Source organism: Bubalus kerabau, chromosome 1 (assembly GCF_029407905.1).
Source record: "Bubalus kerabau isolate K-KA32 ecotype Philippines breed swamp buffalo chromosome 1, PCC_UOA_SB_1v2, whole genome shotgun sequence".
Classification (NCBI taxonomy): Eukaryota; Metazoa; Chordata; class Mammalia; order Artiodactyla; family Bovidae; genus Bubalus; species Bubalus kerabau.
The window spans coordinates 259,297,995-259,321,645 of NC_073624.1; the positions used below are offsets into that span (position 1 = coordinate 259,297,995).

Genomic DNA, 23,651 nt, shown 5'->3' on the forward strand with positions numbered 1-23,651 from the left:
GAACTAAGACAGCTTCACAAAATGTTTTCTTCCTTCCTCCAAACTTTTACTAGACCCGTGGTTCCCAACTCTAGTTGCACCTTAGAAATAACCAAGGAGCTTTCCAAAACCCCCGAAGCCTGAGCCCCCACCCAGACTGCTTAAGTCAGAATATCTAGAGAAAGGAGGGGCCAGGATACAGGTAGTTTACAAAAGTTCACAGATGTTTCCAGTGTGCAGCCAGGTTTGAGAACAAGATCCCTGGGCTCAATGCCACATCTCAAGAGCAATGATAAACTGGGGAACCAGAGTGGCTCTTAGAATAAGCACCCACCGCTGCTATGGAGAAGGGCAGAGACCTTCTAATAATGAAAAAACGGTGCTGTGCCTGGTCCAGTGGCAAAACTGGAACCTGGGTCAATAGACAGCCAGATCCAGACTCCTCATATCAGTCCCGGCAGCGAGTGCTGAAATAACACATGAAACCTTTTCTTCACCCAGGTTAAGCTCTCCATTTCCATAGGTTGCGTAGTTGTTTCTAGACATTAAGGATTAGCCTATTCCCAATTCTCATTGTGCCTTCTGTGATTATGCTGTTAATGTCATTAGGGCTTTGTTTATTAGAGTACATGGTTCATTACCAAAAAAAAAAAAGAGGAAATCATTCAAAATTTATCCTTCAGAAAAGAATCTGGAAACATAAAATGTAACAATTTTATCCCCATTTTATATATATCCTATTTTAACTCTCTGAAATCTCTTTTAGACCTGGATTATTTTGTGAGTTAAAATCAAAATCAGTCTTAATTACAGATGTTAAAAGTTAAAGAAGCATAACAAGAAAAATAAATATAACAAGAAAAATAACTGACACTGGCTTTAGCAGTGTATTTCATTTAAAACTCCTATTCTCTCATTGCTGTAACTGCTGATATTCACAATAGAGCTGAGATCACAGCATTTATTGACCTTTCTTTAATCTTAAAATAAATGACCCATTGCTTTTTGCACCAAACTTCATATTGGGAAAAATCCTAACTTTGCCCTTAATTTATATGACTCAAGATATTTTAGTGTAAAATCATTCCTTATGTATTTGCAGTATATTTCAGAAGATATACTCTTTCTGCCACCATGCTGAATTTGTTCCCTCTGCCCTGATAAAAATACAAGTTATAGATTTAACAATCTCCATAGGAATTCTTTAACTTTGTATCAACAGACAAAGAAATCATTCTTGAAATACATCTGATGACATGATAGACTGGTAAAGTCAAATCTCTCCAGAAGCAAAAATTAACTATGATTACTTGATGTAAGACATCACTCAAACCAATCAAATGTTATTTTGGGAAATCATAAATTTATATCCAGCATCAGTTTGTCACTCATTAAGTTCTTATAAGAATGATTAGGAAATTATCTTAATAAGTAAACGTTAGTCTTAACCTCTTCTTAGTTTGATGGCTTAAAAATATAAGTTTATATCAATCCATTGAGTCCTGCTAAAAGTCTCTTCCTACTTGAAGAGTTATTTATTCTAGTATTAATAAAATTTATCCAGGATTGACAAGGAAATTCCTGCATTGCTCCATTCTGCAACAAATTTGCCTACCCCGTGTTAGGAAAGCTTTCAAAATATGATTTGATAATTATTATTAATAAATATTTACTGGGTGCCTACTATGTTCCAGGCACTATGTGTGGTACTTGGAATATATGAAAATCTCATCGTCTAAAAGTGCCCCCATCCACAGAAACCCCAGGAGCAGATTGCAACCTTGCCAAGGTGTCGTTTCAGTGACTGACATGGATCACCACCTCCAGCAGTCAACAATGACAGCAGGCAACGCTGCTTAAGAGGGAGTTACTTATCCTGCAGCTGTATTTTGCTTGTCACTCTTTGAAAGATGCTTACTTTGAAGATCTTGATTATGTGGAATAGAGGAACAGAGAGGTTCCTATAAATTGAGGAACAGAGAGGTTTTAGAGTTACAAGTAAATCACCTTTTTGGTAACTCAGATATCACAGACAACAGAAATATAGTGGGGAAAAGTACAAAAAGGATTCTATGAACTTGATGATACAGGAGTCAATTTCTTCTCCAATAAACTTTTTTAAGTACTACTGCAAGAATAGAACCAAAGAGTGTCCTTTCGTTGCCCAAAGGAAGAAAGATCTAATCAATGGATATTCTCCCTTGTTAAGGTATCACAATGATTAGTTCTAGTGACATCTACTTTTCAATGCAAAGTATGCACCCCTTAGATTTGCTTTTAAATTACTCCCAAAATAATTGCTTCCATTACTCACTTTCATCTTAATTGAAACTAAGGCAGGAAAAAAAAAAAACACTTTAGAAATATCATTGATCATTTATCAATTCCCAAAAATGATAATAGCGAACTTTCTCTGACTCAGGTTTTGTTCATCAGTATTTTACAGAATGTTTGAATGAGGCTAGGGGTTTTATATCTGCAGTGATTTCCTCATTTTCCATTAAAATCATATAAAAATGGTGATATAATTCAAATTTCGTCCAATTTATTATGTTTTAAATATTTTCTACATGAAGACAATGAACAGGTATGATCAATGAAAATGTCTAAAAATAGGACCATGGCTAACATCTCTTAATTTAGCTGAATCTACCTAAATTACAGTAAAACCTCATTTATTTGAACTTCATTAATTTTAAATGTGACAAATCGATATGGCATTTGGCTGAAGTTGATCTGGGAAGTTAGATGTAGAATAGAATACCAGTTTACCACTTACTACAAGAATTGGTTAAATTCCCTAAGCCTCCATTTACTTATCTGGAAAATGGGGACAGTCTCTCATCTATTTTTACTTTCTCTTTTCACTCATATTGTTAATAGTCTATCCAGTCCTCAAACATCTTCTGCATAAAATCATACAAAGCCTTCTAGCTGAGCCTTCCGCTTTCATTCATGCCCACCCAACCTCTCAAAATTACTCACTCATAGACCATAGTGACTTTTAAAATCTAAGTCAGGGGCTTCCCTTGTGGCTCAGCTGGTAAAGAATCCACCTGCAATGCAGGAGACTTGGGTTTGATCCCTGGGTTGGGAAGATCCCCTGGAGAAGGGAAAGGCTACTCACTCCAGCATTCTGGCCTGGAGAATTCCATGGACTGTATAGTCCATGGGGTCACAAAGAGTCAGACATGACTGAGCTACTTTAAAAATAAATAAATAAATAAAATCTAAGTCAGAGGGCTGGAACCAGACCTGGGCTGCCCCCCACCTCTGGAGGCTGCGCAGCCAGCCATGCCAGGATGTGGTGCCACCCAACAGTGGGTCAGCAACCACTGTGAGAGGCAGGGCCTAGAAGCCAATGGGGCCAGGAACCAGCCCTACCCACCAGCAGCCCTCAGTAGTTGGCCCTGCCACAACAGAAGTACATACACAGTCCACGAAGGACACCTCTTAGAGCATAAGATTGTGCTTCTGAGCCCCACAGAATGTCTGCTACATAAAGCCACATCTCCAACATCAGGAATTATAACTGACCTACCTAATACACAGAAATTAAACAGACATTTAGCCCAAAATGAGGAGACAGAGAAATATGTTCCAAATGAAGGAACAAGACCAAATCTTTGAAGAACAACTAAACAAAGTTGAGATAAGCAACCTACCCAATAACGAGTTCAAGGTAATGACTACAAAGATGCTCAGTGAACAAGCATATTTAGATGCTTGGATGCCAGGATCCTCTAGCATCCTAAAGATGCTAAGGACAAGAATGGATCACCACAGTGAGGAGTTTAACAAAGAGTTAAAAAATATAAAGAAGACTCAAATAGAGCTAAAGAATTCTATAACTTAAATAAAAACTACACAAAATGAATCAACAGTAATTTAGGTGATGCAGAGGAATGGAGGAGTAAATTGGAAGACAGAGTAGTAGAAGTCGTCACTCAAGCTGAACAGAAAAAAAAAAATTTTTTTTAAATGAGGACAGTTTAAGAGACCTCAGAGAAAACATCAAATGCATTAGCATTTGCTTTATAGGAGGTCCCAGAAGGAAAGGAGAGAAATGTGCATAAAACTTATTAGAAGAAACAAAATCTGAAAATGTCCCTAACCTAAGAAAGGAAACAGACATACAGGTTCAGGAAGCACAGAGAGTCTAAAACAAGATGAACCCAAAGATATCTATACCAAGACACATTACAGCTAAAGTGGAAAAGAATAAAAATTAAGAAAGAAACTTAAAAGTAGCAAGAGGAAATCACCTATTTATGAACAGAGGACCCCCATAAGTCCCATCTGCTGACTTTCAGCAGAAACTTTGAAGACCAGAGGGAGCAGTATTATATATTCAAAGTGAAGAAAGAAAAAAATCTGCAACCAAGAATAATCTACCCATGCAGATTTAAGGAGAGATAATGAGTTTTACAAGTGGGCCTTAGAAAGCATCATTATGAACAAAGCTAGTGGAGGTGATGGAATTCCAGTGGAGCTATTTCAAATCCTGAAAGACGATGCTGTGAAAGGGCTGCACTCAATATGCCAGCAAATTTGGAAAACTCAGCAGTGGCCACAGGACTGGAAAAGGTCAGTCTTCATTCCAATCCCAAAGAAAGGCAATGCCAAAGAATGCTCAAACTACCGCACAATTGCACTCACCTCACATGCTAGTAAAGTAATGCTCAAAATTCTCCAAGCCAGGCTTCAGCAATACGTGAACCGTGAACTTCCTGATGTTCAAGCTGGTTTTAGAAAAGGCAGAGGAACCAGAGATCAAATTGCCAACATCTGCTGGATCATAGAAAAAGCAAGAGAGTTCCAGAAAAACATCTATTTCTGCTTTATTGACTATGCCAAAGCCTTTGACTGTGTGGATCACAAGAAACTGTGGAAAATTCTGAAAGAGATGGGAATACCAGACCACCTGACCTGCCTCTTGAGAAATCTGTACGCAGGTCAGGAAGCAACAGTTAGAACTGGACATGGAACAACAGACTGGTTCCAAATAGGAAAAGGAGGACGTCAAGGCTGTATACTGTCGCCCTGTTTTTTCAACTTATATGCAGAGTACATCATGAGAAACGCTGGACTGGAAGAAACACAAGCTGGAATCAAGATTGCCGGGAGAAATATCAATAACCTCAGATATGCAGATGACACCACCCTTATGGCAGAAAGTAAAGAGGAACTAAAAAGCCTCTAGATGAAAGTGAAAGTGGAGAGTGAAAAAATTGACTTAAAGCTCAACATTCAGAAAACGAAGATCATGGCATCCAGTCCCATCACTTCATGGGAAATAGATGGGGAAACAGTGGAAACAGTGTCAGACTTTATTTTGGGGGGCTCCAAAATCACTGCAGATGGTGATTGCAGCCATGAAATTAAAAGATGCTTACTCCTTGGAAGGAAACTTATGACCAACCTAGATAGCATGTTCAAAAGCAGAGACATTACTTTGCCAACAAAGGTTCGTCTAGTCAAGGCTATGGTTTTTCCTGTGGTCATGTATGGATGTGAGAGTTGGACTGTGAAGAAGGCTGAGTGCTGAAGAACTGATGCTTTTGAACTGTGGTGTTGGAGAAGACTCCTGAGAGTCCCTTGGACTGCAAGGAGATCCAACCAGACCATTCCGAAGGAGATCAGCCCTGGGATTTCTTTGGAAGGAATGATGCTAAAGCTGAAACTCCAGTACTTTGGCCACCTCATGTGAAGAGTTGACTCATTGGAAAAGACTCTGATGCTGGGAGGGATTGGGGGCAGGAGGAGAAGGGGATGACAGAGGATGAGATGGCTGGATGGCATCACTGACTCAATGGATGTGAGTCTGAGTGAACTCTGGGAGTTGGTGATGGACAGGGAGGCCTGGCATGCAGCGATTCATGGGGTTGTAAAGAGTCGGACACGACTGAGCAACTGATCTGATCTGATCTGATGCAGATGACACCACCCTTATGGCAGAAAGTAAAGAGGAACAAAAAGCCTCCTGATGAAAGTGAAAGTGGAGAGTGAAAAAGTTGGTTTAAAGTTCAACATTCAGAAAACTAAGATCATGGCATCCGGTCCCATCACTTCATGGGAAATAGATGGGGAAACAGTGGAAACAGTGTCAGACTTTATTTTGGGGGGCTCCAAAATCACTGCAGATGGTAACTGCAGCCATGAAATTAAAAGACGCTTACTCCTTGGAAGGAAAGTTATGACCAACCTAGATAGCATATTCAAAAGCAGAGACATTACTTTGCCAACAAAGGTCTGTCTAGTCAAGGCTATGGTTTTTCCTGTGGTCATGTATGGATGTGAGAGTTGGACTGTGAAGAAGGCTGAGTGCTGAAGAACTGATGCTTTTGAACTGTGGTGTTGGAGAAGACTCCTGAGAGTCCCTTGGACTGCAAGGAGATCCAACCAGACCATTCCGAAGGAGATCAGCCCTGGGATTTCTTTGGAAGGAATGATGCTAAAGCTGAAACTCCAGTACTTTGGCCACCTCACGCGTAGTGTTGACTCATTGGAAAAGACTCTGATGCTGGGAGGGATTGGGGGCAAGAGGAGAAGGGGACGACAGAGGATGAGATGGCTGGATGGCATCACTGACTCGATGGACGTGAGTCTGAGTGTACTCTGGGAGTTGGTGATGGACAGGGAGGCCTGGCGTGCTGTGATTCATGGGGTCGCAAAGAGTCGGACATGACTGAACGACGTAACTAAACTGAATGAGTTTTACACATAGTGAATGAGTGAAGTCACTCCGTCATGTCCAACTCTTTGTGACCCCATGGACTGTAAAGCCTATCAGGCTCCTCCATCCATGGAATTTTCCAGGCAAGAATACTGGAGTGGGTTGCCATTTCCTTCTCCAGGGGATCTTCCTGACCCAGGGATTGAACCCGGGTTTCCCACATTGTAGGCAGATGCTTTACCGTCTGAGCCACCAGGGAAGTCAGATAAGCAAAAGCTAAAAGAGTTCAGCATTGGCTTTACAAGAAATGTCAAAGGGACTTCTCTAAATAGAAAAGGAAAAATACAACTAGAAATATGAAAATTACAAAAGGAAAAATCTGACTGGTAAAGGCAAGCACAGAGTAGAGGAAGTAGGTCAACCACTTACAGAGGGAAGTTTTCAGGGATACAAGCCTGCCTCGGTGGGGGGAAAAAAAACTCAAATGATCTAACTTTATAGGTAAAGGAACTAGAAAAAGAACAAAACTGAAATTAGTAGAAGGAAATAAATAATGATCAGAGCAAAAATAAATGAAAGAAAACTTAAGTAGAAAAGATTTTGAAATTTAATTTTCGAAAAATTAAAGAAACATTTTTATAGATTCACTAACAAAGAAAGAGGACCCAAATAAATAAAATCAGAAAGAGAAGTTACAACTGACACCACAGAAACACAAAAGATCATTAAGATATGGCAACAAACAATAATATAGCCTAAAACATCTCCCAGTGCTGAGTCAGGAAGAATTAGAATATATGAACAGACCTAATACCAGTAATAAAATTGAATCAGGAATTTAAAAAAAAAAACCAACAAACAAAAGTCCAGGACCAGATGACTTCACAGCTGAACTCTACAAAACATTTAAAGAAAAGTTAATGTCTATCTTTCCCAAACTACTTCAATAAAATAAAACTGAAAAGGAAGTTTTCAAACTCATTGCATAAGACCAGCATCAACCTAATACCAAAACCAGAGACAGCTCAAAAAAAAAAAAAAAATTAAATACCAATAAAACTGATGAAAATAGATGGAAAATCCTTTAACAAAATATCAGGAAATCAAATTTAACAATACATTAAAAGAATCATACACCAAAATCGAATAGGAGCAATTCTGGAGACACAAGGATGGTTCAATATCCACAAAATAATCAATGTGATACACCTTAACAAATTGAATAATAAAAATTGTATGATCATCTCAATAGATGCAAAAAAAACTTTTGACAAAATTCAACATTTATTATTAAAAATACTCACCAAAATGGGTGTAGAAGGAACATATCTCAAACTAATAAAAGCCATATATGATAAGCCCACAGCTAACAATATACCATCATACAAAAAATGGATGCTTTTGAACTGTGGTGTTGGAGAAGACTCTTGAGAGTTCCTTGGACTGCAAGGAGATCAAACCAGTCAATCCTGAAGGAAATCAGTCCTGAATATTCATTGGAAGGACTGATGTTGAAGCTGAAACTCCAATACTTTGGCCACCTGATGCGAAGAGCTGACTCATTGGAGAAGACCCAGATGCTGGGAAAGACTGAAGGCAGGGCAGAAGGGGATGACAGACGAGGAGATGGTTGGATGGCATAACCAACTCGATGGACATGAGTTTGAGCAAGCTCTGGGAGTTGGTGATGGACAGGGAATCCTGGTGTGCTGCAGTCCATGGGGCTGCAAAGAGTCAGACACGACTGAGTGACTGAACTGAACATCATACTCAATGTTCATGGTGAAAAGCTGAAAGAATTTCTTCTAAGATCAGTAACAAGGCATGAATGCCCACTTTCACTTTTTCCAACACAGTATTGAAACTAAGCCTCAGCAATCATACAAGAAAAAGAAATAAAAGGAATCCAAATTGGAAAAGGAGAAGTAAAACCATCACTGACTACAGATTACATGATACTATATACAGAAAATCCAAAAAATGGCCTCAAAAAACTATTAGAATAAATGAATTCCATAAAGTTATAGGATACAAAATTAATATACAGAGATCTATTGTGTTTCTATACAATGACAACAAGCTATCAGAAAGAGAAATTAAGAAAACAATTTCATGTACAATTACATTAAGATGCAATAAAATAGGGCTTCCCTGGTGGTAGAGTGGATGGGAATCTGCCTACTAATGCAGGAGACGTGGGTTTGATCCCTGGTCCAGGAAGATTCCACACGCCATGGAGCAACTAAGCCACTGTGCCGCACTACTGAGCCTGTGTGCTGCCAACTACTGCACCATGCACGCCCTCAGGCCTGCACACGGCAACCACGGAGCCCACGTGCCGCGACTACCGAAGCCCTGTGCCTACAGCCTGTACTCCACAACAGAAGCCACCACCATGAGAAGTCCATGCAGCACAACCAAGAGTAGCCCCCACTCCCACAACTGCAGGAAACCAGAGAGCACAATGAAGACCCGGGACAACCAAAAATAAATCAGTATAAAATACCTAGGAATAAATCTAACCAAGGAGGTAAAATATGTGTACTCAGATAACTATAACACACTGAAGAAAGAAATGGAAGACAAACAAATGGAAAGATATATCATGCTCATGGAGTGGAAGAATAATCATTGTTAAAGTGATCATACTACATAAGGCAATATCACAATATCAATGGCATTTTTCAAAGTACTAGAAAAAATAATGCTACGATTTGTAAGGAAACACAAAAGACCCCAAAGAGCTAAAACAATCTTGAGAAAGAGGAATAAAGGTGGAGATATCACAAGCCCTGATTTCAAACTATACTTCAAAGCTACAGTAGCCAAGCAATCTAAGTGTCCTTAGACAGATACATGGATAAAGATGTGGTACACACGACATGCACATACACGGGCACAGTACTCAGCCATTAACAAAAATGAACTCTTGGCACTTGCAACATCCAGCATGGATGGATCTAGAAGATAAAATGAGTGAATAAGATAGGAGGAAAGATAAATACATGATCTCACTTACATTTGAAATCTAAAACTCAAAACAAACAAATGAAACAAAAACATACTCATAGATACTAAGAACAAATGGGTAGTTGCTATAAGAGAGGGTGGTAAGCAAGTGGGCAAATTAGGCAAAGGGGATTAAAACGTACAAAGCCCATATAAAGGAAACATCTCAATTTTAACAAAATCTATTTGTGACACACCCACAGCCAACATAACACTGAACAGTGAAAAACTGAAAGCCTTCCTGCTAAAATCTGGAAAAGACAAGGATGCCCACTCTCACCACTTCTTTTCAGCACAGTATTGGAAGTCCTAGCCACAGCAATCAGACAAGAAATGAAAAGTATCTAGATTGGAAAGAAGACATATATGCAGAAGACATAATAATATATATAGAAGACTCTAAAGACTTCACACAAAGACTACTAGAACTGAAAATTCAGCAAGGTAGATCCAAGATTAACATATAGAAACTGGTTGCATTTCTTTACACTAACAATAAAATATCAGAAATAACCCTGACAGACTTCAGACAATACTACAAAGATACAGTAATCCAAACAGTGTGGAATTGGCACAAAAACAGATTTATGGATCAATGGAACCAAACAGAGATTCCAGAAATGAACCCACATACTTACAAATTAATCAGTGTTTTAAAAAGGTGGTAAGAGATGGCACTAATGGCTTAAAAAAAAAAAAACTGCCTGCCAATGCAGGAGACATAAGAGATGCAGGTTCAATCCCTAGGTCAGGAAGATCCCCTGGAAGAGGGCATGGCATCCCACCCCAGTACTCTTGCCTGGAGAATCCCCACGGACAGAGGAGTCTGGCGGGCTGACGTCCTTAGGGTTGCATAGAGTCGGACATGAGTGAAGCGACTTAGCACACATACAATGGAAAAGAGACAGTCTTTCAAAAAGTGGTACTGGAAAAGTGGACAGCTGTACATAAATCAATTAAGTTAGTATACATCCTCACACCATACACAAAAAAATATACTCAAAATGGCTTAAAGATTTAAGTATGACATGACACGAGAAACCTCTTAGAAGAGAACATAAGCAAAACATTCTCTGACATATACTAATGTTTTCTTAGGTCAGTCTACCAAGGCAATAGAAATAAAAACAAAAATAAATAGAACATAATCAAATTTATAAGATTTTGCACAGCAAAGGAAATCATTAATAAAATGCAATGACAATTTATGGACTGGAAGAAAATGCTTACAAATGATGTGAGCAACAGGGGCTTAACTTTCAAAATATATAAACAGCTCACAGAACTCAATAACAACAACAACAACAAAAAAAGAATCCAATCAAAAAAAGAACAGAAGACCTACTAAACAGACATTTCTCCAAAGAAGACATTCAGATGGCCAATAGGCAAATGAAAAGATGCTCAACATCACTAATTATCAGAGACATAGGAATCAAAACTGGAGTGAGGTGCTTTGTAATAAGTTACATGGAGAAAAAACTCCAGAAAAGAGTAGATATAGATAGATTTGCATAACAATCACTCTGCTGTACACCTGAAACTAACACAACATTGTAAATCAACTACATGCCGATTGTTTTTTTTTTTTTTAATTTTTAAACATATGAACACTACAATGAGGTACCAGGCTACACTGGTCAGAATGGCCATCATTAAACAGTCAATAACAAATGACGGAGAAGGTGTGGAGAAAAGGACACCCTGCCAGAGTCCAGCTCCAGCAGCCAGGGAATCAGCCTGAAGGGGTGAGCGGTGTCGGCGGACGACGATGTAGCCTCTGACTCATGGTACAGAACTATGTGTTTATTTCAAGCTTCAGGTTCTCTTTTATACTTTGACAAAAGCATTAGGTCAGAGGTTTGACATTTTTAGTTTCCCTCACCCAGATTTACTGTCTCCAGAAACCATTGTTGCCTTACAAACAGAGTTCCTGCTTCAGCAATTCTCTCACAATCGGCTTTACTATTATCTATTTTCTCTTATGTGTCCTATACTTAACTTGTGATTACATTGTAACTCATGCCACAGTCCTCAGTTTATTTCTTATCTTTCTAAATCCTGTTTCCCCCTAGCATCTTAAGATCACTATCTCCTAAAAAGGCTTCTGCTGCTGCTGCTAAGTCGCTTCAGTCGTGTCCGACTCTGCGACCCCATAGACGGAAGCCCACCAGGCTCCCCCGTCCCTGGGATTCTCCAGGCAAGAACACTGGAGTGGGTTGCCATTTCCTTCTCCAATAAAAAGGCTTCTGGCTATTCTTAATTATTCCTAAACCCTAAACTCAGCAAACTTCTTTTGCCATAAATATTCCCCTCACAAAAAGGTCTCAGAATACAATCCTTTCCATGGCCTCAAGCTGCGGCCTACAGGCTCATCCTGGGACAGTCTTTGTAAAGATCCTTGAACAAATGTAAATGGTTACTTTATAGATAATTTGCTGGGTGCAACTGTAGAAGGCTTTGTGCTTTCTCATGCTTGTCTCAAGCACCTTAACATTCTTTACAGCCAAATCAACCGAAGAAAGGAAAGAACAAGTCAGAATCACAAGGCCTAACTCCTTCATCCCGGGGTCGTGCCTGCGAGATGAGGAGAGGGGGTTGGGGCCGTGCCTCTGTTTTGTTAGTAATGCCTAACGCAGCTCCTGACAGCACCCTCCTAAACTGTTGGTGGGAATGTAAACTGGTCCAGCCAATACAGAGAACAGTACAAGGGTTCCTCAAAAAGCTAGATATAGAATTGCTGTAGGATCCAACAATCCCACACCTGGGCATATATCCAGACTAAACTAATTCAAAAGGGGGAGGAGGGATAGGGGACAGATGGATTAAGAGTTTAGGATTAGCAGATGCAAACCATTATATATAGAATGCATAAACAATAAGGCCCTACTGCAGAGCACAATGAAGAAGGCAATGGCACCCCACTCCAGGACTCTTGCCTGGAAAATCCCACGGACGGAGGAGCCTGGTGGGCTACAGTCCATGGGGTCACTAAGAGTCAAACATGACTCAGGGACTTCCCTTTCACTTTTCACTTTCATGCATTGGAGAAGGAAATGGCAACCCACTCCAGTGTTCTTGCCTGGAGAATCCCAGGGATGGGGGAGCCTGGTGGGCTGCCGTCTATAGGGTCGCACAGAGTCGGACACGACTGAAGCGACTTAGCAGCAGCAGCAGCAGAAACAGCAGAGCACAAGGAACTACATTCAATATGTAATAAACCATAATGGAAAAGAATATGAAAAATATATAGTTACCTGTACATAACTATATAACTAAACCACTTTGCTATACACCAGAAACTAACACACTGTAAATCAACTATACTTTAATAAGAAAATAATTTTAATTGTAAAAAAGAAGTGCAAACCCTAGTTATATTAAAATATATATTAGGATATAATACAGCATAAGGAATATGGTCAATAATAGTGTAATAACTTTGTATGAGGATAGACTGTCATTAGGTTTATTGTAGTGGTCATTTTTACAATATATACAAGTGCAAATCATTATGTATTTAGTACATGTGAAACTATCATAATACTGAACATTAACTATATTTCAATTAAAATTTTTTACCTCAAAAAGTTTAGAGTAAAAAAGAAAAAAATCTAAGTCAGAAAATATCATCCTTCTGTTCAACTCTCTGTAATGAATTGCCACTTTACTCAGTTAAATCCAAACTTCTTCTCATGGCTGATAAGGCCTACATGAGCTCCCCATCAATGCCACTTCTCTAACCTCATCTCTGTTTTATTCCCAGATTTATTGACATATTATTGGCAAATGGAAATTGTACTCTCTAAGGTGTACAGTGTGATGTTTTCAAATATATACATATTTTGAAGTGATTACATTTTGAAATAACTAGTGAAACTTGTCAAAATATCCATCACCTCACACAGTTATCTTTTTTATTTGGTATACAAGAACACTTAAGATCTACTCTTTATACATGTTTTGCAGTATACAATAATTTATTATTAACTGTATCACTAATCTCCACATTAGGTCTCTAGAACTTATTCATATTGTAACTCAAAGTTTGTGCCTTTTGACTAACATCTCTTTTCCTCTACTCCCATCTCCTAGGTATCACTATTGTGCTCCATTTCTATGAGTTCACTTTCTTAGATTCTACATATAAGTGAGGTCATGAAGTATCTGTCTTTCTGTGTCTGCTTTATTTCACAGATCAATATTCTCCAGGTTCATCCATATCATCACAAATGGCAGAATTTCCTTCTTTCTCAAGGTTGCATAATATTTCAGTGTGTGTGTGTGTGTGTGTGTGTGTGACTTCAGTTCCATTATTATGGATCCAAATTAAAATAGATCACCATTAATAGCAATGGTTAATTACACCATAGCTGATACAAAAATTTTTACTAGATCAGAGTTAGTGCTGTACACGTAAAAATTCTCAGATCTGGGTGTGGTGGTTTTAAAATATGGCCCCAAATTCTTTGCCATTTCTCCTCTAGGGAGGGAGGGTCGACCTTTCCTCCACTTAAATTTGGGAAAGTTGCTGCTGCTTTAACCAATGGAGTACAGACTTGCCAGGCTAGGTCATTACCTGTCATGCAGCTTCTACCTCATTCTCTGGGCATGCTCACTTTGGGAGTAAACCAAGTACTATGTAAGAGGATTGACCACTCAGAAACCTCATGGTAAAGAGGCCATCTTTGGGTGCTCCAATAAATAGTCTCAACTAAGCTCCCATCCGATGACCAGCATCAACCGGGAGCCATCTTGGATGTCAGACTACGGGGATTCACGAGAAATTCCAAGTGAAAACTGTCCAATCAAGCCTTTTCTGAATTTCTGACGAACTTAAAGAATTGTTTTACATTTCTAAGTTTGGAATCAATTCATTACAAAGCAACACAAATCCATATATCAAGACATGTAAACATTGAGTTTCTTATCACATGCCACTTCACATATTATTCTGACTCTTCTTTCCACATGGTAAATCAACCCTGAATATTCATTGGAAGGACTGATGCTGAAGCTGAAGCTCCAATACTTGGTCACCTGATGTGAAGAACTGACTCACTGGAAAAAAAACCCTGATGCTGGCTGGGCAAGAGTGACGGCAAGAGAAGAAGGGGGCAACAGAGGATGAGATGGTTGGATGGCATCACTGGCTCAAAGGATGAGTTTTGAGTACACTCCAGGAGATAGTGAAGGCCAGGGTGCCATTAAGCCTGGGGTGCCGCATTCCGTGGGGGTCACCAAAAGTCAGACATGACTGACCGACTGAAAAACAACAACGCCACTTCACATATTATTCTGACTCTTCTTTCCAAATGGTAAGAAAATGATCCATGTTAAATGTAGTCAAATATAAACACTGGCTTTGAATCATAAGGAGATAGAAAAATATTAAAGCTGAAAGGTACTGTTGATTTTGGTCTCCTGAAAATGCCACCCATGAAGTCTGTGGCTTACCAGGAGAGTCTGAGTTACGGCAGGAGAAGTCCAACTACAGCCTGGCAGACCAAATTCAGCCCACCCTGTTTGTACAATATAAAATAAAATAAAGATGGTCCACAAAGTCTAAAGTAGTTATTATCTTGCCCTTTACTAAAAATAACTATCAACCCCTGAAGTTAGAGAACAGCAAAATTGAAATAGGAACATAAGTTCTTTGACTCATATACCAATACTCTTTTTTTCACTATGCTGCCTAGACAAGAATAAAATTCTACATTAAGATCAGCATATTTTAATAAGAATAATTTCATGACTCTGTGAGTCTAGTTCACATCACTTTTTGAAATTTTGTAAAGACTTTATTTTTGTTTTGGGGGTTGTTTAGTTTGGTCCTTTTGTTTTGCTTTTGGTTTTGTTTTCAAAGAGAGGAGAGTTAGCCACAGGAAGAAAAATATACATTATTTAAATTTTTCTGTGATACTATCAGTAAAGGAAAAGAGAAGAAAACTGATACCTTAGATTAGAGGTCGGCAAACTTTTGCTCTAAGGGCCAAAAATATTTTTCACTTTACAAACCATACAGTATGTGTCACAAATACTCAACTCTGCTGGTTACTTGAGAGCAGCCATGGAGTGTTATTCGCTCAGTCACGTCTGACTCTCTGCGACCCTATGAACTGTAGATTGCCAGGCTCCTCCATCCCTGGGATTCTCCAGGCAAGAATACTGGAGTGGGTTGCCATTTCCTTCTCCAGGGGATCTTTCCGACCCAGGAATCGAATCAGGTCTCCTGCGTTGTAGGCAGACTGTTTACCATCTGAGCCACCAGGGAAGCCCGAAGCAGCTACAGACAAGGCTTAAATGAATGTGCGCACTGCATCCATTAACACTTTATTTACAAAAACAAGTGATGATACAGGGTCAGCTTATAGTCCTTGTTTGTTGACCCTGTCTTAATTAACTTGGGGACACACATACGTGTGGGGATGCAATGCTTAGGGTAAGAGTACAGTTACAAATTCTACACAGAGAAGTAGGGGAAATGTCAGACATGCTGCTGCTGCTGCTAAGTCACTTCAGTCGTGTCCGACTCTGCGACCCCATAGACGGCAGCCCACCAGGCTCCCCCGTCCTTGGGATTCTCCAGGCAAGAACACTGGAGTGGGTTGCCATTTCCTTCTCCAATGCATGAAAGTGAAAAGTGAAAGGGAAGTCACTCAGTCGTGTCTGACCCTCAGCAACCCCATGGACTGCAGCCTACAAGGCTCCTCCATCCATGGGATTTTCCAGGCAAGAGTCCTGGAGTGGGATGCCATTGCCTTTTCCGTGTCAGACATGAGGTTCACGTAATACTATTTTGCCTGTGTACTACATGTTTTGTTCACTAAACTCTAAAATAACACTTAATATTCAGCTTGAGAATAATATTGAAAGAGTTGAGTCAGTATTACTGAAAAATCTCCCAAGTTAAAATTCAGTCTTTATTATTACAGCTTCAAAGCCTTACCTTTTTTTACAACTTATTTATTTCTCCAAGAAATAAAAGAAGGCCATTCTAGACTTGAATAGCCCAGTAAAACAGCTACATCCCAGCCTGAGAACCCTAAAACAGTGTCTTTTATCACTTTGTTGCCAAACTTTCCTAAACACAGTTTTCTTAGACTGTGTGAGAATTTTTTTTTTTCCCATACTTTTAAAAATCTCTGAAGTTCTTGCACTACCAAAAAAAAAAAGGCTTATTCTTACCAGTTAGTAGAGGACATTCCACTTTCAAAGGGAGAGAATTTCTAAATCCCTCCACAGTGCTTTACACTATCATAAATTTCCTAGACATGCTGTCACCTACATAAAGGACCAGCACCACCTAAATGACAACCACTCTGGGGCAAAGTGGGTAGGGTGAAGACGACAGTGAGACCCAGTTCCCACTGCACACAGTAAAGGTGATACTAAAGACATTTGGAAAAGAAGTCTGCTTTATCTCTCAACTTAAATGCCTAGTTGAACAAAAAATAAAATAAAATTTTTTCCAGTGCTAAAAGCAAGTAAGTGGATTTTCCAGGGATTCAAAAAGAAAGAAAATATTTCCTTTGTGCCTAAGATACACAAGAGATTCAAAAGATTTTTTAAAAGGATTAAGTAAGCAACCAATCAATTAGACATTCATAGTGATGTTAATTATATAAATATATAAGAATGGCTATACATAGCAATCATTATAAAAAGCAAAATACAAACATTATAGTATTATTTTCAGTCATTTCAATCTGAAGAAAAGGAAATTCTGAAGTGTTTGCTTTGAGAGCTCATAGAATTATCCATGTGTGAAAAATCCAAAATTGCTGTAAAGTGTAAAAATTATCCTTTCTTCCACCTACAGGTAAGTCAAAATTGCTGTGCAAGTTTTCTTCAGACTTTTTGAAAAGGAATTATCCAGAAAGGAAAATGTCTGAAGCTACACAATAGAAACTTCAGAACTGAAGGAAACTTTTCAGTGCCGACTTCTACAGCACACAAGCAAAATAAACCACCCTCGTGTACATACATGCACACACACTGGTGTATGTTTACTGATTCGACACATTTTTACTGAATGTCATGTAAATTTGCATATGATGTGTGGGTGCACATGTTTGTATCATGTGGATGTAACCCTGTGTGTTAATGTATCTGCAAGAGCACAGTCAAGGCAAGGTCTAAGGGTGAGGAGGACATATACAGGTAAGGTGACATCCAACCACCTAAGGGTACCTGAAATCATCCTCTGAAGCAGGCTTAGTTCAGTTCAGTTCAGTCGCTCAGTCGTGTCTGACTCTTTGCGACCCCATGAATCGCAGCACGCCAGGCCTCCCTGTCCATCACCAACTCCCGAAGTTCAGCCAAACTCATGTCCATTGCGTCGGTGATGCCATCCAGCCATCTCATCCTCTGTCGTCCCCTTCTCCTCCTGCCCCCAATCCCTTCCAGCATCAGGGCCTTTTCCATTGAGTCAACTCTTCGCATGAGGTGGCCAAAGTATGGAGTTTCAGCTTCAACATCAGTCCCTCCAATGAACACCCAGGACTGATCTCCTTTAGGATGGATTATGTGTACACAAATGCTATAAAGGTTGATGTTAGAGATCATAATGGGAATGTAGATGAGCAAAGAGTGACATGAAATGTATCCTTCTAGAGGACAGAAAATGTCAACAGTGGGTAAAGATGGAAAGAATGTGCTCTTGAGACAGGACATGGAAGGAATGGAAGAAAAGATGAGCTATGCTTCCATAATTAATGAAAAACAGTTACTGAAACTGGGAATTCTCTACAACTTTTAAAAAATGAAATTATTTTTAAATATTTCTGAAGTTGCATGGAAGGTTGCTTAAGGGGTTTTTGACCGCAATTTACAATGGTGAAAAATCACTGTTTTCACTTCTAAAGTAAGAGAATGGAAGAAAATAAAATCCAACATGGCAGAATACTAAGCAGTAATTTGCAGAGGTGAAAACTCAGTCATTATAAAAGTCAGATTCTAGATTTTCAAACTAACAGCAATCCAGTTTTTAATTCAGATTTAGACATATGATGCAAACATATCAGAAGTTATTAATTCATAAGAGAAGTTAAGTAGGAAAAAAACTCTTGGCCCTAAAAATCAAGAAAAAAAGTTCATTTTTTGAAGTGGCAAGAATGAGATCTTACAAAATGCAGGAGGAAAAACAAAAATCAGAGTATTATCTGATATTTCCCAGGCAACTAATATTCCTCTTAAGAGAAAACGGCCCACTGTGAAACTGAGGAGGCAAGAAGACCTGACTATTTAAGACTCAAAAGTCTCCCTAAGGGACAGAGCATTAAAAAGAAGTAGAACTTGGTCAGTCTAGAAAAGTATTCAGCAGAAGCTTTCAAAGGCTTGAAAACAATCGATTTACCACCTTTAACTCCAAGCTTCCCTGGAGCATCCAACTTCAAAGCCCAATATCTCTGCATCCTGTCCTCTAGAGAGAGCGCCAGACCAAGTCAGCTCACCTGACTGCCCTTCATTCCCACTTAGACCCGTCCAGGACCTGATGGATGGGTAGATAAGATAAGACAGCCAGATAAGACTACCTTCTGGGTTCAGAGGAGTTCAGGACATGCCACCTCAGAATATGCTGCTTTCGTATATTATTTTGTGCTGAAGCCTCATAGAGGCTTTCTCTGAACTCCCCTCATCTGCCTAAAGACAGGTCGTCCAAAAGAATTCAGTTTTCATTAATCTCCCCTCTCACTACAGGAATTTCATCAACCAGAGAAGATGGACTCACCACAGGAGAGGAGACTAGAAGTCCACCCCACTTCCTGACAAACTTTGTCACAAACCGTCCCACCTCCCATCTCTTCTTCTAAGAGCCCTATAGCTTTCCCCCAAATCATTTACTTTCCCCTAAGTAGCCTACACTCCCCTTCCCTTCCCCTATTAAGACAGTATGTTGTTGTTCAGCCATCTAGTCGTGTCTGACTCTTTGCAACCCCATGGACTCCAGCACACCAGACCTCCCTGGCTCTCATCATCTCCCGAAGTCTACCCAAATTCACTGGAAAGTGATGCCTTGTCATGGCTGGAAGGTGATGCCTTCCAGCCATCTCATCCTCTAATACCCTCTTTTCCTTCTGCCCTCAATTTTTCCAACAAATCTAGGTCTGTTGGACTTCCCTGATGGTCCACTCGTTAAGAATCTGCCTGCCAACACAGGGGCCACTGGTTCGATCCTTGGTTCAGGAAAATCCCACATGCTATAGGGCAACTAAGCCCATGTGCCACAACTACTGAGCCTGTGCTCTAGAGCCCACTTGGCACAACTACTGAAGCCCGCACACCCAGAGCCCATGGTCTGCAACAAGGGAAGCCATCGAATGAGAAGACTGCATACCACAGTTAGAGTGATCCCCACTGGCTGCAACAAGAGAAAGCCTTATCTATGTACAGCATAAATACATAAAGAAGACCCAGCCATAAATACATAAAGAAATAAAACTGCAACAGTAGAGGAAAAGTCTTTCCTCTCCTATAAATAGTCTCCTCCCAGCACCACCCAGCAGGCTTCAGGTTGCCCAAGACAGGTGCATCAGAAGGAAACTTTTTCAATTTTTTTAAAGGGAAGAAAATAACCTTTAATATTTGAGCAGGATGATAATTTCCTGGTAGGTAATATTGTAATAGCACTTTTGTTAAATAGCAAGCGTCTCAGTGGGTTTCCCTGGTGGATCAGTGGTAAAGAACCTGCCTGCAAAGGCAGGAGAGGAAAGTTGGATCCCTGGGTTGGGAAGATCCCCTGGAATAAGAAATGTCAACCCATTCCAGTATCCTTGCCTGGAAAATCCCAAGGACAGAGGACCCTGGAGGGCTACAATCCGTGGGGTTGCAAAAGAGACAGACACAACTTAGCAACTGAACAGCAACAGCAACCATCTCAATGTCACATTCATTTTAAGAAGTCTTTGGGAGAAAATAATAATAATAATAATAGTGGCACATAAGGATTTGTTTTAGGATGTGAATGCTTTTCCAGCACCAAAGTGAGCTGTGTCTCTGTGGCTCTCCTGGACCTGTGCAGGGTGACTCAGAAGCCCCGCCCCAGCAGCTAGTGCATTCCATGCCCCAATTCAGTGCGTGCTGGGAGTTGGGTCCTTGCCTCTCCCAGGCCTAGATTCACCTTCTCTACCAGAGGTTGCTGATAGCAAGAGCCACCCTGCTCAGCTATCAAAACTAGTCCACAGCCACGTTGGCTGAAACTTCCCAGCAGCACATCCAACATGGCTGACAAGAACCTTTGTTCCCAATACATTTGATCATCAAAATAGCCTTGCATTCCTTCCTCCACACCCACCACCCCGCCCCAGAGAAGTTCAGTTTTGTTTCCATTTCAAGTATTTTGATGTGTGGTAATTGGAGGGAGACACAAATTTTGAACTTGAGCTTTATGTTGTGACTAACATTAACTTAAATACCCTCCATCAAGGAGTAGGACTATTCTGCCAAACTGCCTTAAAAACCCACCACAATTTTTTGTTGTTGTTGTTTCAGAAACCCACAGTGCAATCTGCAATGCATTATACATTTTGAGCAGAGACTCTTATCTATACTTTCTTGTGCATTCCCAAACCCCTTAAAATATTGATCAGACACAGCCCGCATTCCAAGACCAGTGCCACAATTTTGCTGCAAGCTAAAGGAGAAAAGATTGAAAGTAACAGATGTTTGCGTTGCCTAGTCTAGTTATTTTCATGACTTCATCAACAAATGCAAAGTTTTAAATTAGAAATGCACTATAGTTCCATTGTTCCCTATGGAAATTTCTAACTAAAACCAGTCTAAGGAATCATTTTCAAACAAAAATTCTGCCTTTGGTTTAAAGAGGGAAGAAAAAAAAAAAATCCCTTAGAAGGGAAGAAAGTTCAGTCTGATGAGCAGCCCCCTTCCTGCTCCAGCCAGCACCACATCAGGGAACAGGATTCGATGGGTGGTAACTGCTCTTCCAGACTTGGTGACTCCATGGGGCATGCTCCCCAGGTTCCTGCTGGGCTCCTGCTGTCCAAACAGGAGGCTGGAGGAAATGCTCGCAGCCCCGCTACGGCGAGAATGTTTTGTGGATCTGGTCCCACCATGCCTAGGACAGCTCCACATGAGGTATCCTGACTCACTTCAAAGGCAGGAGGGCTTTAGAAGCCCCTCCAGAAGGCTTGTCTGCGTCAATTCAGCCATCCACACTGGGCATCCCCCACTAGGTTTTGCATGCCCAGAAAGGAAAGTTATTAGCTCCCTCCTGGACTCAAAGGAAGAGTGAGCAGAGTCCATTGTTCACTCTCAAATCTGCATCGTTGGTGGCTGTGGCTTCACATATTAGCCAGCTTCAAAGGGACAGCAACACAGGGCTTAAATTATACAGGAATTCAGAAGAGCTCAGAGGTCCAATAGAGCCAATTTTACTTGAATGTAAACTTATAGGAGGAAATCAGCATCTTGTTGTTTTTGTTCCTAAAATCCTTTTATCCCAAGTCTTGCATGCACAAGCTCTCGACTGCTCTAACCCGCTTCATTCTCTGAACTCTAAAAAATACGTCCAGTATCTGCTGCCAACTAAGCACTTTATTATATACCCACCTGTATTAGCATTTTTAACACTGCTCACCCAGTTGATTTTGAGTGTCTTAAAGGCCGACAGAATGGCTTACAGTTACTTCTAGGACCGATCATGGGGATAATGGGGATGACGGATCCAAGAGAACCATTTGGCATAAGCTTCATATTCAAAATAAGACTCCAATTTAGATTTTTGATATCTCCAAATGAAATTATACCTAAACTTTCATAGACGTACTGGCAACAGTTTTGAAAAGAAGCATTTCATCCAACAACTTTAAATTCATCACAGTTTCTATGATCCTTTTTGGCATTACTTTATTTTTTAATAAAGTAAAAAATAGGAGCCTCCAAAAAAGAGAAGAGGCGTGGTTTACCTCAGATTTTCTACAGCGCCTGGCATCATGTTACAAAAGATACACTCATGAGGAAAATGCTCCCTAACAGTCATCGGCTATTTTTGTAGGTGGAGGAAGATGTATAAAACTGGCATGGACTTCCCACACAACCAGAAGTCAGAGGCCCTAGGGCCACTGAAAAGAAGCCCAGCTAGACTGGCTAGCTCCCACCACCAGAGCAAATGTATTTTCAGGTCCTTCCTCCTTCCATATGAAGCAATAACATGAGTATCAAAAGGTGAATACTCTCTTCTTTTGATAATGAGTACCCTTTAAGATGCTTTTGAACTGTGGTGTTGGAGAAGACTCTTGAGAGTCCCCTGGACTGCAAGGAGATCCAACCAGTCCATCCTAAAGGAGATCAGTCCTGGATGTTCAATGGAAGGACTGATGTTGAGGCTGAAACTCCAATACTTTGGCCACCTGATGCAAAGAACCAACTCATTGGAAAAGACCCTGCCCAAAAGATCAAGGGCAGAAGGAGAAGCGGACGACAGAGGATGAGATGGTTGGATGGCATCACCAACTCAATGGACGTGGATTTGGGTGAACTCTGGGAGTTGGTGATGGACAGGGAGGCCTGGTGTGCTGCGATTCATGGGGTCGCAAAGAGTCGGACACGACTGAGCAACATGAACTGAACTGAACCCTTTAAGAACTTAAGAGATAAAGTGGCCTTTTGATAATTAAACTAGTAAAATCCAGAGACAATGGCTATATTTAACCTGTTTCAAAGAGAAAACCATGTAGGAAACTATCATGTACAACCAAAGGATTCAAAATACCCCATGATTTCATCCAAGGTAGTTTCTGAAAGTGATCTCAGGAAAGCGGGGCTAGCATGTGACGGTACTGTCATCAAAAGTCCCATATACTCTTTGGAGAAAGATATTGTGAAGCAGAGTGTGTGAACAGTAAAGCGAAATACTACTTAGTCCTGAATATATTGTGTGAGTTCCCTAAGAGGCTCCAGGGCAGCTGGCCACCTTGTGGTGATGCCTCCAAAACTGTCCTTATCTCCCAGGCACCTCCTTCAGCCC

At 40.2% G+C, this 23,651-nt stretch overlaps 1 protein-coding gene across 27 annotated transcripts in view; it reads right to left on the reverse strand.

The window, feature by feature from the left end:
* The window catches only part of LOC129639166 (uncharacterized), a 290,740-nt gene that overhangs the window by 210,040 nt on the left and 57,049 nt on the right, over positions 1-23,651 (reverse strand). The window lies entirely within an intron of this gene.